At 42.8% G+C, this 10,457-nt stretch overlaps 1 pseudogene across 1 annotated transcript in view; it reads left to right on the forward strand.

The window, feature by feature from the left end:
• LOC146179452 (uncharacterized) overlaps positions 1-4,573 on the forward strand; it is a 165,790-nt pseudogene extending 161,217 nt beyond the window's left edge. The window contains exon 2 of the transcript XR_014700731.1: positions 3,724-4,573. The product of XR_014700731.1 is annotated as an uncharacterized LOC146179452 (transcript). The remainder of the gene's footprint in view (positions 1-3,723) is intronic.
• The last annotated feature ends 5,884 nt before the right edge of the window (positions 4,574-10,457 follow it).

Consider the following 10,457-nt stretch of genomic DNA (forward strand, 5'->3'; position numbering starts at 1 on the left):
GACTGGTCGATTAGTGAGCAGTCATTGATTATTAGCTCACAATGAAACCATTTTAACACACGGGATGACCTGTGGCCGGTTCTAGTGGGACAACGTCTTCTGAAATTGTACCAGATGCGTTTACCAGAGGTAGTAGCGTGCGGGCTTAGCTTTGAAGGATGTGACTTTTGAGGATGGTTTTGCTCAAAGGTCGGGGAGAATGTTTCTGACTACCTTGATAAAAACTTGAGCTCAGCAGTGATTCCGTGTTCTGTTCCTACTAAAAAGGTGTCGATTGCGAGTGCAACAGAGCACGCGACGTTCAGCTCATAAGGGCGACGTCATTGTCTCTCGACCACAGCGCAAATTGGTAATCTGAGATATCTTGAAAAATATTGTTGAATTAAAAGCCCCAAATAATATTATTATGCTGTTCGTGAAAAAGCCAACTATATATATTAGGAAAATTTGTCAAAGTGCTGCGCAAAGTACAGAGAAGGACATTCAATTATGGGCCGTCCAGCAGGCCCGGGCCGGGTGCGCTCGAAAAGCACAAGTCTCGCGGCCTAACACAATCGGGCCAAAATGAGGTAATGCAGAGTAGGGCATAACCATAGGTCGACGCTTGACCAGAATCTCGGCGCATTAAACCGTCCTTTGCCGGCATCTCAATACATACATACATACATACATACATACATACATACATACATACATACATACATACATACATACATACATACATACATACATACATACATACATACATACATACATACATACATACATACATACATACATACATACATACATACATACATACATACATACATGCATGCATGCATGCATGCATGCATGCATGCATACATACATACATACATACATACATACATACATACATACATACATACATACATACATACATACATACATACATACATACATACATACATACATACATACATACATACATACATACATACATACATACATACATACATACATACATACATACATACATACATACATACATACATACATACATACATACATACATACATACATACATTAGTAAGCGACTTCCAGAATCTATGCCGCACAGTGGCTGCAGAGTCTGGACCAAGTGGAAGACACCACCATGAGTGATAGAAAGCAATTTGTAGTGCACACGAACATCACTGACAAGTAATAAGCAGCTGTTTACCAACATTTATTTAAATAAAGGGACATAGCTATTTTATCCCAGTACTCATATATAGACCCGAGTCTTAGAGGCATGGTTGAATACAAATTAGGCTGAGGAAAGCGAAGACATGGAAACATGCTATAGTGGTATTGAAAGTGATGGTTTCAGTGCAGCTTTGAGCTGAGAATAAAGTTGACGTATTGATACCGAATGTCCAATCAGGAGTCACTCTTGATTCCTTGTTTCTCTCGTATAGGAGACGCAATTCAGCCCCAACTAGAAAATAGCCGCTTAAAGCTTTCGCGTAAATATAGCTCAACGACATGTGTCATGTACGACACCCGTAACTAATTATGAACATTAAACGCAACACTCCGTAATCCAGCTAAGCTGTTGCATTTGTTGCACCCCACGAACCTCTTTTCGCCTGCTCTGACCTGTCCTTTTGTATTAATCGATGATAGTCGCAAATTCAGGCGCACATAGTTCCCTTTGTGAATTGAGCTGAATAACGAAACAATCAAATAAAGAACAGTGCCCTCGGATGCCCCTATATATGCGCCACGAATATTTATTCTCTGGTTCGAACATCTTTCTCGTGGTTGACAGTCGGAGCGATTTTACTCTTTTTAGACCCTGTCGCTTTGATAATTCTTCCTCGTCGTCTTACAGAAGATGCCAAACAGTAAACCTAAGGGTTGGGCGACTAACTGCTGGCACGTAATAGATAACTGGATAAGACATGTCGTGTGAGAAACACGTGACTGACAAATGTTTAGCGTAACACGCTGCATTCCAAGGAACCATCAAGCAAACATGAGTTGCAGAACGACTGGTGGAGAGATGGGATTTGAAAGTTTGCGCACTTAAGAAGACCTCAGTTCGCCTAGCACCGGAGTAATTAGAGATCAACTCAGGTGGACTGTACTCTGCATGAGGCACAGTATTGCTACTGTTACCATGGTGATAGAGAAGTAATAAAACTGAAAGCACAAGAACACAGAAAACTGTAACAAAACAGGTCCAAAGCCTTCGTCACAGAACGCCGGCAGAATCATGGTCCATGCATATGAATCGTTATTCTATGTAGGGATTCCACTGTTAAATATCGAAGAAAGGTTAATTTTGTTTACCTGTAAGCTCAGTGTCCACAGAAAACGTTATTCGCACTGATCAAGGAGGCCCACGTTTAAGAGGAGTTCTTAGTTTGCTTTTCAACTTAAGGTCATCATAAATATGTTGGAGAATTACTCCAGTTCCACAAGAATGCTAAATTGGGCTTTATTACATTACATGTATTTGATAATTTTTTGTATCCTATATATTCTGTTAGCTTTTCTAATAAAAAATCAGTTGTGAGTAAGCGCTCGTGTGTGTTTCCTTCTTTTTTGTCCTTGTCTTCTTTGCGCTACGTTTCCTAAAATGCGATTACTCCAGTTGCTCATAGCATCAGCTCAATTGCAATACTTGTATTGCCGAATGCTGGAGTAACGTCAACCTCAAATATATTAGAGGCCATAAATGTATTAATATAGCGTTTACCGAAACATGGTTCTTCCGCACATCAAACTTCTTCTGAGCTTCGTTATTTTGGGTTGCGATAACTCAAGACAGATTATGCCGAACCCTAATATATCGGCATAATATTTGAATCGAAGAGTCAAAACATCTCGAACTTATTATACGTAACTATAGCCCCTATGTTCACGTTCATATAGCTCGCGTTCAGCGCAACATTAGGTATACCTAATTCAGTATTACAATATAGTATTAGAACAGTTTATATTAAGCATAATATTTCTGGAAAGCTATTTTGATCATAACTGAACACATCTTTTATGTCACACTCTAAATAATTTTTGCATGAGGTCATGACTTGGAGAGATATGCGATGAAGGAAACAACGCTTTTGTGTGTGCAGGAAAATCCATATTCACGATTAATTAGAGGAACTCTTTGCTTTGGAGCAGGTATTTATTTTTATGTTGGCTCGCGTCGAGTTGCTATCTCGAAAGGAAACGGAGATTTTAAAAAGGAATAAACGGCGTGTTGCAAATTACACTTTATGGGAACTGGAAGCTCGACATCGAAGTTACTGTCGGGAGCTTATAAAACGTACTAAATTCTCGCACGCATAACTTACAGATCCCCAGGTCTGTAAGTTATGCGTGCGAGAATTTAGTGCGTTTTATAAGCTCCCGACAGTAACTTCGATGTCGAGCTTCCAGTTCCCATAAAGTATAATTTGCAACACGCCGTTTATTCCTTTTTAAAATCTCCGTTTCTTTTCGAGATAGCATCCCCAGGTGGTCGAAATTACTCCGTAGCCCTCCACTACGACCCCCCTTTCTCTCTATCCACTTTCACTCCCACCTTCATCCCTTCCCTTACGGCGCGGTTCAGGTGTCCACAGAGCAAGTGTGACAGATACTGCGCCTTTCCCTTCCTATGAACCAACCAACCAACCAACCAACTTACAGTACCCACAAGAAACATGCTGCCATAATATGTTCTTCTCGGAGCTTTTAACTGCAATCCGTTTTTTTTTCCTTCCACAGGAGGATGCCGAAGCACATTATCCTGAAAATCTGAACATTGTTCCTTACGATGTATCGAAAGTGTCCGCAAAGAGACAGGCTAAGCTAGAGGAACAAGAAATAAGGAGCCGAACAGAACCCTACCGTCTCCAAGGAGCAGGGAGTCGGCGAGATAATGGTGCGACACAGACTATGCCGTAGAACAACGGCCATTCGCCCCACTCTCCGCGCACAGGCACGGGCGGCCAAAGGGGAAGACAGCGCGAGACACATGGACTTCTACCACCAAAGATACCGAGCGAGAAACGACGGGGAGGGTAGCGGTCGCGAGCCAGGGCTAGACGAGTCGAGCCCCAAATTGGCGCTCGCAGCCCAGCGGACCTTTTTCTTGCCGCCCCCGAAGTGCAGCCATTAGTCTCTCTTGCCGCGTCGCTAACCGCCTCTGCTGCTGCTTCCAGCTGAGGACACCGCACGGCCACATTATGCTGCCGGCGACAGACGCCCCTGACACACAGCACCCAGGGGCTCGATGGGGCGCTAAGAAGAGAGAGCCAGACAAAAAGAAGGGTGTGGACGCGAGAAGAGGAGGAAGGTAGAGCCGGAGTCAGTAGAGGGGCGTATGGAGTCGATGAAGAATGGGTCTAGGCCAGGATTGAGAGGAGAGCACGGCCTAGCCCAGCTCCGACAGCGGACATGGGGAGGCCCAGATAAGAGGACATGGTAGAGGTCTCCCAGGCCACAACGCGGAAGATTCTGACCAGCCTAGAACTGAAGCACCAAGGTAGACTACTCTTAGTTATCGTCACTGATTCGTGAAGTTAGGCAGCAGTTCTCTGGAACGTTTCCTCTGAAATAAAAGGTGACGCAGTGAAGACACCATTGCTTTTCATGCAGTTGCAAATAACAATGCTTAGTATTGCATTGGAATGTTATTGTCTGAAACGCAAAACACTGTTAAATGAAGGTTGAGACACTAAGCACAGCTCGCTTCTATTAATGGCAGATAGAGAGCAGGGAAGAAGAAATTATGACGTGACGGAAACCTCTGAGAGCCAGACTGATGTTTCCTGCTATGTTTGTTTCATTTTGTGTTCTCAATCGTTCTAGCATGAACACACCCATAAACAAATATCCGAGAGGCTTCTAGTTTGAGAAGGCCGTAAAGCCCTAAAAATTGCCATCATTGCTTTCTGTTTCCTACCTTTTCCTATTGACATGATGCAGTTATAAGACGACAGCCGATTACAAAACCATTTTTCGCATCAGGAGCGTAGAGTACTTTGCCTCTGATTGCCTTCATGTCGACATCAGCCTTCACAAAACAGTGCAATCTGCGTTGTATAAAGCCTACACGTGCGCACGCACCCTACTAGGCCTGCCACTCAAAAGCGCAATCAGCACTCTTGAAAAAAGTAAGGGCGTCAGAGGCAACTCGTGGAAGCTCTGTCCTACTTCCGTGCGCGATTCTCTCTGGCTTTTGCAAAAACGAACTCACACATCTCTCTCCAGGAGAGATCACACACAAAAAAAAAAAGCACTTCTTATCTGACCGAAATTGCACACAACTGCAGAAATCACAAATACTTTCCAGAAGCGTCATACTGATACCATGCCAGCACTTAGTAGCGCGGAGAAGGAAAATACATTTACCTGACCTGTTTCATTCCATGGCTTTTTAACTTTTTGTGGAAGCCATGCCTTGTCCGCCGTCATGATATCCATAACGTCACGTACATAATGGTTAAAAGTCTGATGGCAACGAATGAAATTTTTCACTTCACAACTTCAAACTTTTCAGTTCGAGTGGAGCACTGACTTCTGATTGGCTGTAGTCTCAATTGCCGTATCGATTCGTATTGATAGTGGCCAGAACATGGGGGCCCAAAAGCCTCGTGCTCAGCATTCGCATGATAACTTTGATCAGCATGACTGATGATTAACCGATAACGACGTTAAAATTTCGATAACACTCCAAAGCAATTGCGAAAGAGTCTACATTCTCAAGCAGGCAGGAAGTACAGAACCATGCATACCAACGGGAATGGCAGCAAAATGAAAAACAGGAGAAAAACGCGGATACACGTGGCCTGTTATCCCGGCAAAGCCCGAGCTCCGGCGCGGCAGGCCATTTCTCATGGGGAGAATCAGTGAGAACCGGGGGCTCAGAGTGCCGTCGTGGCGTCGTGCCCGCGATACGCATAGCCTTTCCTCTCTCCTTTCGTGCTTTTCTATTTTTTTATTGCATGCTTTTCACGTAAACACTTTTCTTGGTCTGCCGTGGATAGAACAGTATACGGGGTACCCGCATATTCCTCGGACGACGGGCACATATCTGCGATGCTGAGCAATCCATCAGGGAAAGGTCTCCAACGGTAGCAGCAGCTTTAGTGGACGTAAAGAAAAAAAATATTTTCTCCTTATTTTGGGAGCGCTTGCCGCTTTCCCTTGTCCATACATTTCTTTTCCTTTTCCTTCCTTCTGGGAAGTAAAAGGCTCAGTTGCCTCGCTGTTTGCGCAAGTCGGAAAAGCGTTGTGATGCGTCACGTCTGCCAGGTAATGGGGAATTTCCCTCTCGGGACAGGTGTTCCGATGGCGCAGGCTGCCGAGCGACATTCCCGCAAGGGAAGAAAGCTACGAAGAGGTCGCTAGGGACGCATAACCAATCCGCGTCCGTAACACCTTCCAGCGGTCGCCTATCCTGCAGCCTGGGAAATATTCCAGGACTGGCCCTTTGTATACACACTTGCACACTCAAGGTCCGGTCCATTTTGATCTCGACTCGCAACTCATGACGCAGCCTTCTCGCTGGCTCTTTCACTTAAATAGCGTAAGGAGGGGGGAGGGGAGGGGGGGTCTTGACAGGCTCGTTGACGTTTGCGTAGATGATGCTGCTCATGTAAGTTTTCCAACCTTCGGAAGGTACTTGATGGTTACTACGCTGTAGGATGTGACAAGAAGGAGCTGCTAGCCTGGAAAATTTTGTAGCTTCAGCAGTAAATTAATCCGTAAGCATTTGTAATTTGATTATGTATGTATATAAATATATATATATTTATATATTTATATATATTTATATTTTATATTTTATTTTATATATATATTTATATATATATTTATATTATATATTTATATATTTATATATATTTATATATATATATTTATATATGTGTGTGTGTGTGTGTGTGTGTGTGCGCGTGTGTGTGTGTGTGTGTGTGCGTGTGTGTGTGTGTGTGTGTGCGTGTGCGTGCGTGCGTGTGTGTGTGTGTGTGTGTGCGTGTGCGTGCTCGTGTGTGTGTGTGTGTGTGTGTGTGTGTGTGTGTGTGTGTGTGTGTGTGTGTGTGTGTGTGTGTGTGTGTGTGTGTGTGTGTGTGTGTGTGTGTGTGTGTGTGTGTGTGTGTGTGTGTGTGTGTGTGTGTGTGTGTGTGTGTGTGTGTGTGTGTGTGTGTGTGTGTGTGTGTGTGTGTGTGTGTGTGTGTGTGTGTGTGTGAAAAAAATTACAGCGCATCTGACAGGTAACTTATATGTGATATTTTAAAATCGATAATAAACATTGCAGAAAGGGTAGAAAATTGTCAGGGGGCACTTAAGGCCCCTTATTTGAAGCAATGCAAAAGCTTTTGTCTCCTGTGCATGCAGTGGCGCCACCGCTGTTAATATGGCAACGCGTGACGTGTTCAGGCATGTCACGGCCGCAGTGGTGGCACATACATTGAACTGTTATGATCTCAAACATTGTGATCATAAAATGACTAACATAAACATTAGCTATGACTGATCGTGGCCGACTATGACTAACCACAGTCATAGTTAGTTATAGTAATAGCTATGGCTAGTCACAATATTATTCATAGTCTTGGCTAGGCATAGCCATCGTTAATCGCAATCATGGTTCGCCGTAGGCATAGTTATGATTAGTCTTACTAAAAGTCATAGTCGCGGTTAGTATTTGTCATAGTTAACATAGTCATAATCCCAGTTAGACGCATAGTAACTCATAGTGATAGTTATAGTGATAGTCATTGTTAGACAGTCGTAGTTAGTCATAATTAGCCGTAGTCATATTCACAGTTATTCAGTCAGTCCCCACCGCAAACTGTTTATGACTGTGACTGGGATTAACCACGACTATGACTAACCAAAAATGCAGATAATCAAATCTTTAATATCATGATTAATATTCAGTGATTGATTTCATTATTACCGATATCTAGGTGACTGATAGCTTCGAACGAAATTTTCCGGTCGCACTTTCTGGTCACACGAAGCGTGAGGCAACAAATCCTGCCGCATTAAAAACAGAACAATGTTAAAATAACGATATAAGCGTAACGCCGAAAAATAATGACACAGCTACATGTTCAATGTAGAATATTGATTCTGGGCGCTTTATATTTACCATGGTTGGTATAAATTATTATACTGCGTTGAAGTGTAAACAACTAACTTGCGCTGTATCACGTGCAAAATTGGAAGAAAATGTGACAGGGGTTAACACTTTTAAATCGATTAAAGGGCGAAAGCGATGGCGTTTTTGGTCTTGTTTTAGTAATTGCTGTTCTATACACGATACTGAACTGATTATGTACCATCTCCTTAAGGCATTTTATAAAGTGATTAATCGTCATCTTTTTGTGATGACGCTCTGCAACATTGCAACTGTTGCCAAAAGGTGTAAATAAGGTTTTCTTTGGCTATGGACATGGCGCGCTGCTGTTTAAGCAATAAGTAGGCCTCCATTTGGGAGCGACCGCCTCAAACGGCGAATGCTTAACCGTGGCCTCTGCGATCATCTTCGGTGTAACGGCCCGTTTAATCACAGAGGATCTAACGTTACTTGTGGCGCCATCTGAGAGCCGTCGCGCCAAGTGGTCGACGTTTAACCTTACTTACACAAGATAAAGCACCCACCGCGGTGTCTCAGTGTACATGATGCTGAGTCAGAGTACTCGGATTTGAGCTGGACAGGTTGGAATCCGTTCTTAGGTTGTTTTTATTTTGAGAGAAATACAAGCGCTCATAGCCAGTCATAGGCTTCATCAACGCGCTTTTGGCTGGCGAACTAGAAGCCAACAGCCAGGATGGTTCGCGCGTTGGAGCCATTTATCGGACTTAGTTTGAATTAATTGCGAGAAGCCACTTGGTCGTGACTTCACGAAACAGCCTAGTCAATCAGAGTGACTGCACAAACAAGATCGGACAAGATTCTTAATTGGTGGTGCGTATGATTGTTTGAGTGAGTATGAGTGGCGTGATGTGAAAAACATTCTGTGGTGCGATTATGGAAGGTGTTTTCCGTTCGATGCGACCTGAAAGTATTACCATTTCCCACCATCTAGTGCATATTGAACTGAAGAAAATGTAAGCGGCAATAATTAATTTATTATCCTTTATAGAACAAACTTTCCTATGCAAAAATCTAACGAATGTTGATTACTCCGACTCATGTGCTTGCAGAACAGTGAACGCTGATGTATGATCGCCAATAAAACTAACCAAACTACATGGTTCTGTTTATTAGCAGCGTAATGTAGGCCATATAATATCACTTACAATCTAAATCTGTTAGGGTCATGAGAGTTGTTCTCCTCTAACTTGGGGACATTTGCTTTCTAGTTGAGTCGTACACAGCCCAATATATAGCAGGCAAACAAGCCAAGTTTCCCGGTCATGTCTGGCGAACACCGACCTCCTGCAAACGAAAATTGAGACTATAATTCTTTTGTTTGTTTTAACTACAAGCATTTCATGCCTGAAACCTAAATTATCAGTTTAGGGTTTCGTCTCTCTCCCCCTTCGGTATCTTCGACGACAGTAGAATGCCAGCCTTGTCCGTTTTTTCCAAAAGCATGCTTGCAACTATACTGTATTTCTCCTGTAAAGGGTGCACCCCTGCTACAAGAGCTACTCTGCGGCAAAGCTATTCCAAGAAGATACGTTTTGCGAGGGAAGAACGCCTTATCTGGGACCGTTCGAGGAGTTAAGAGGTTGTTTTCGAAAAATGTCCGAACTAATAGACATTCTGCGAGCTAAATAAACTAAACGAGTATAGTTTGATTCTCTTGCTCCCATGACTAGTCAATACTAGTTTACATCCGAAAATGGACACAGAATTCGAGGAAAGAAAAAAACCTGTTTGTTACTTGTTTTTCTTGTAATGTGGTTCGTAAGCCCTGCCATCTAAAGTTTAAATTGCTTAATAATTTGCCTTCAATATTTTTTTAGAAAGAAAAATTGAGCTCTAAAATCAATGTGGCTTCTTTCTCGGTATAAGTCTGCAACGCTTAATACACCATTGTGCCTAACCAGGTATGGATGAATCAAAGTATGTCGGTTAGGATACTGCTTTTCAATTTTCACAAAACCTGCCTAATGTAAAAAATATATGCACACACACACACACACACACACACACACACAAAAGAATCAGCATAACTAGTAGGTGGTCCTACCACGAGCGAACACACCAAAAACGACCAAATTGATCATCAAAATTGCGTGCGTGCGTGGGCGTGTACGTTAGGCAGTAACAGCTTAACTGGGATGCTATATCTTCATTAGAATGCAAGTTCATTATGCCCAGTCTTCTTTTCTTATGTTAACGTTGGCATTCTGTCGTTTGTATTTGCACTGGCGATGAAAAAATAAAATCGACTGACCCAACAAAAGCTTTATACAACGGTGAGCATAAATTTAGGGATGAGCTTTGGTCGTTGAGCAGGACATGAACAGACGTTTCTTTGAAACGTCAATGCATC

The sequence above is a fragment of the Amblyomma maculatum genome, chromosome 9 (genome assembly GCF_055883805.1).
Source record: "Amblyomma maculatum isolate TAMU_Amacu chromosome 9, ASM5588380v1, whole genome shotgun sequence".
NCBI classification, from domain to species: domain Eukaryota; kingdom Metazoa; phylum Arthropoda; class Arachnida; order Ixodida; family Ixodidae; genus Amblyomma; species Amblyomma maculatum.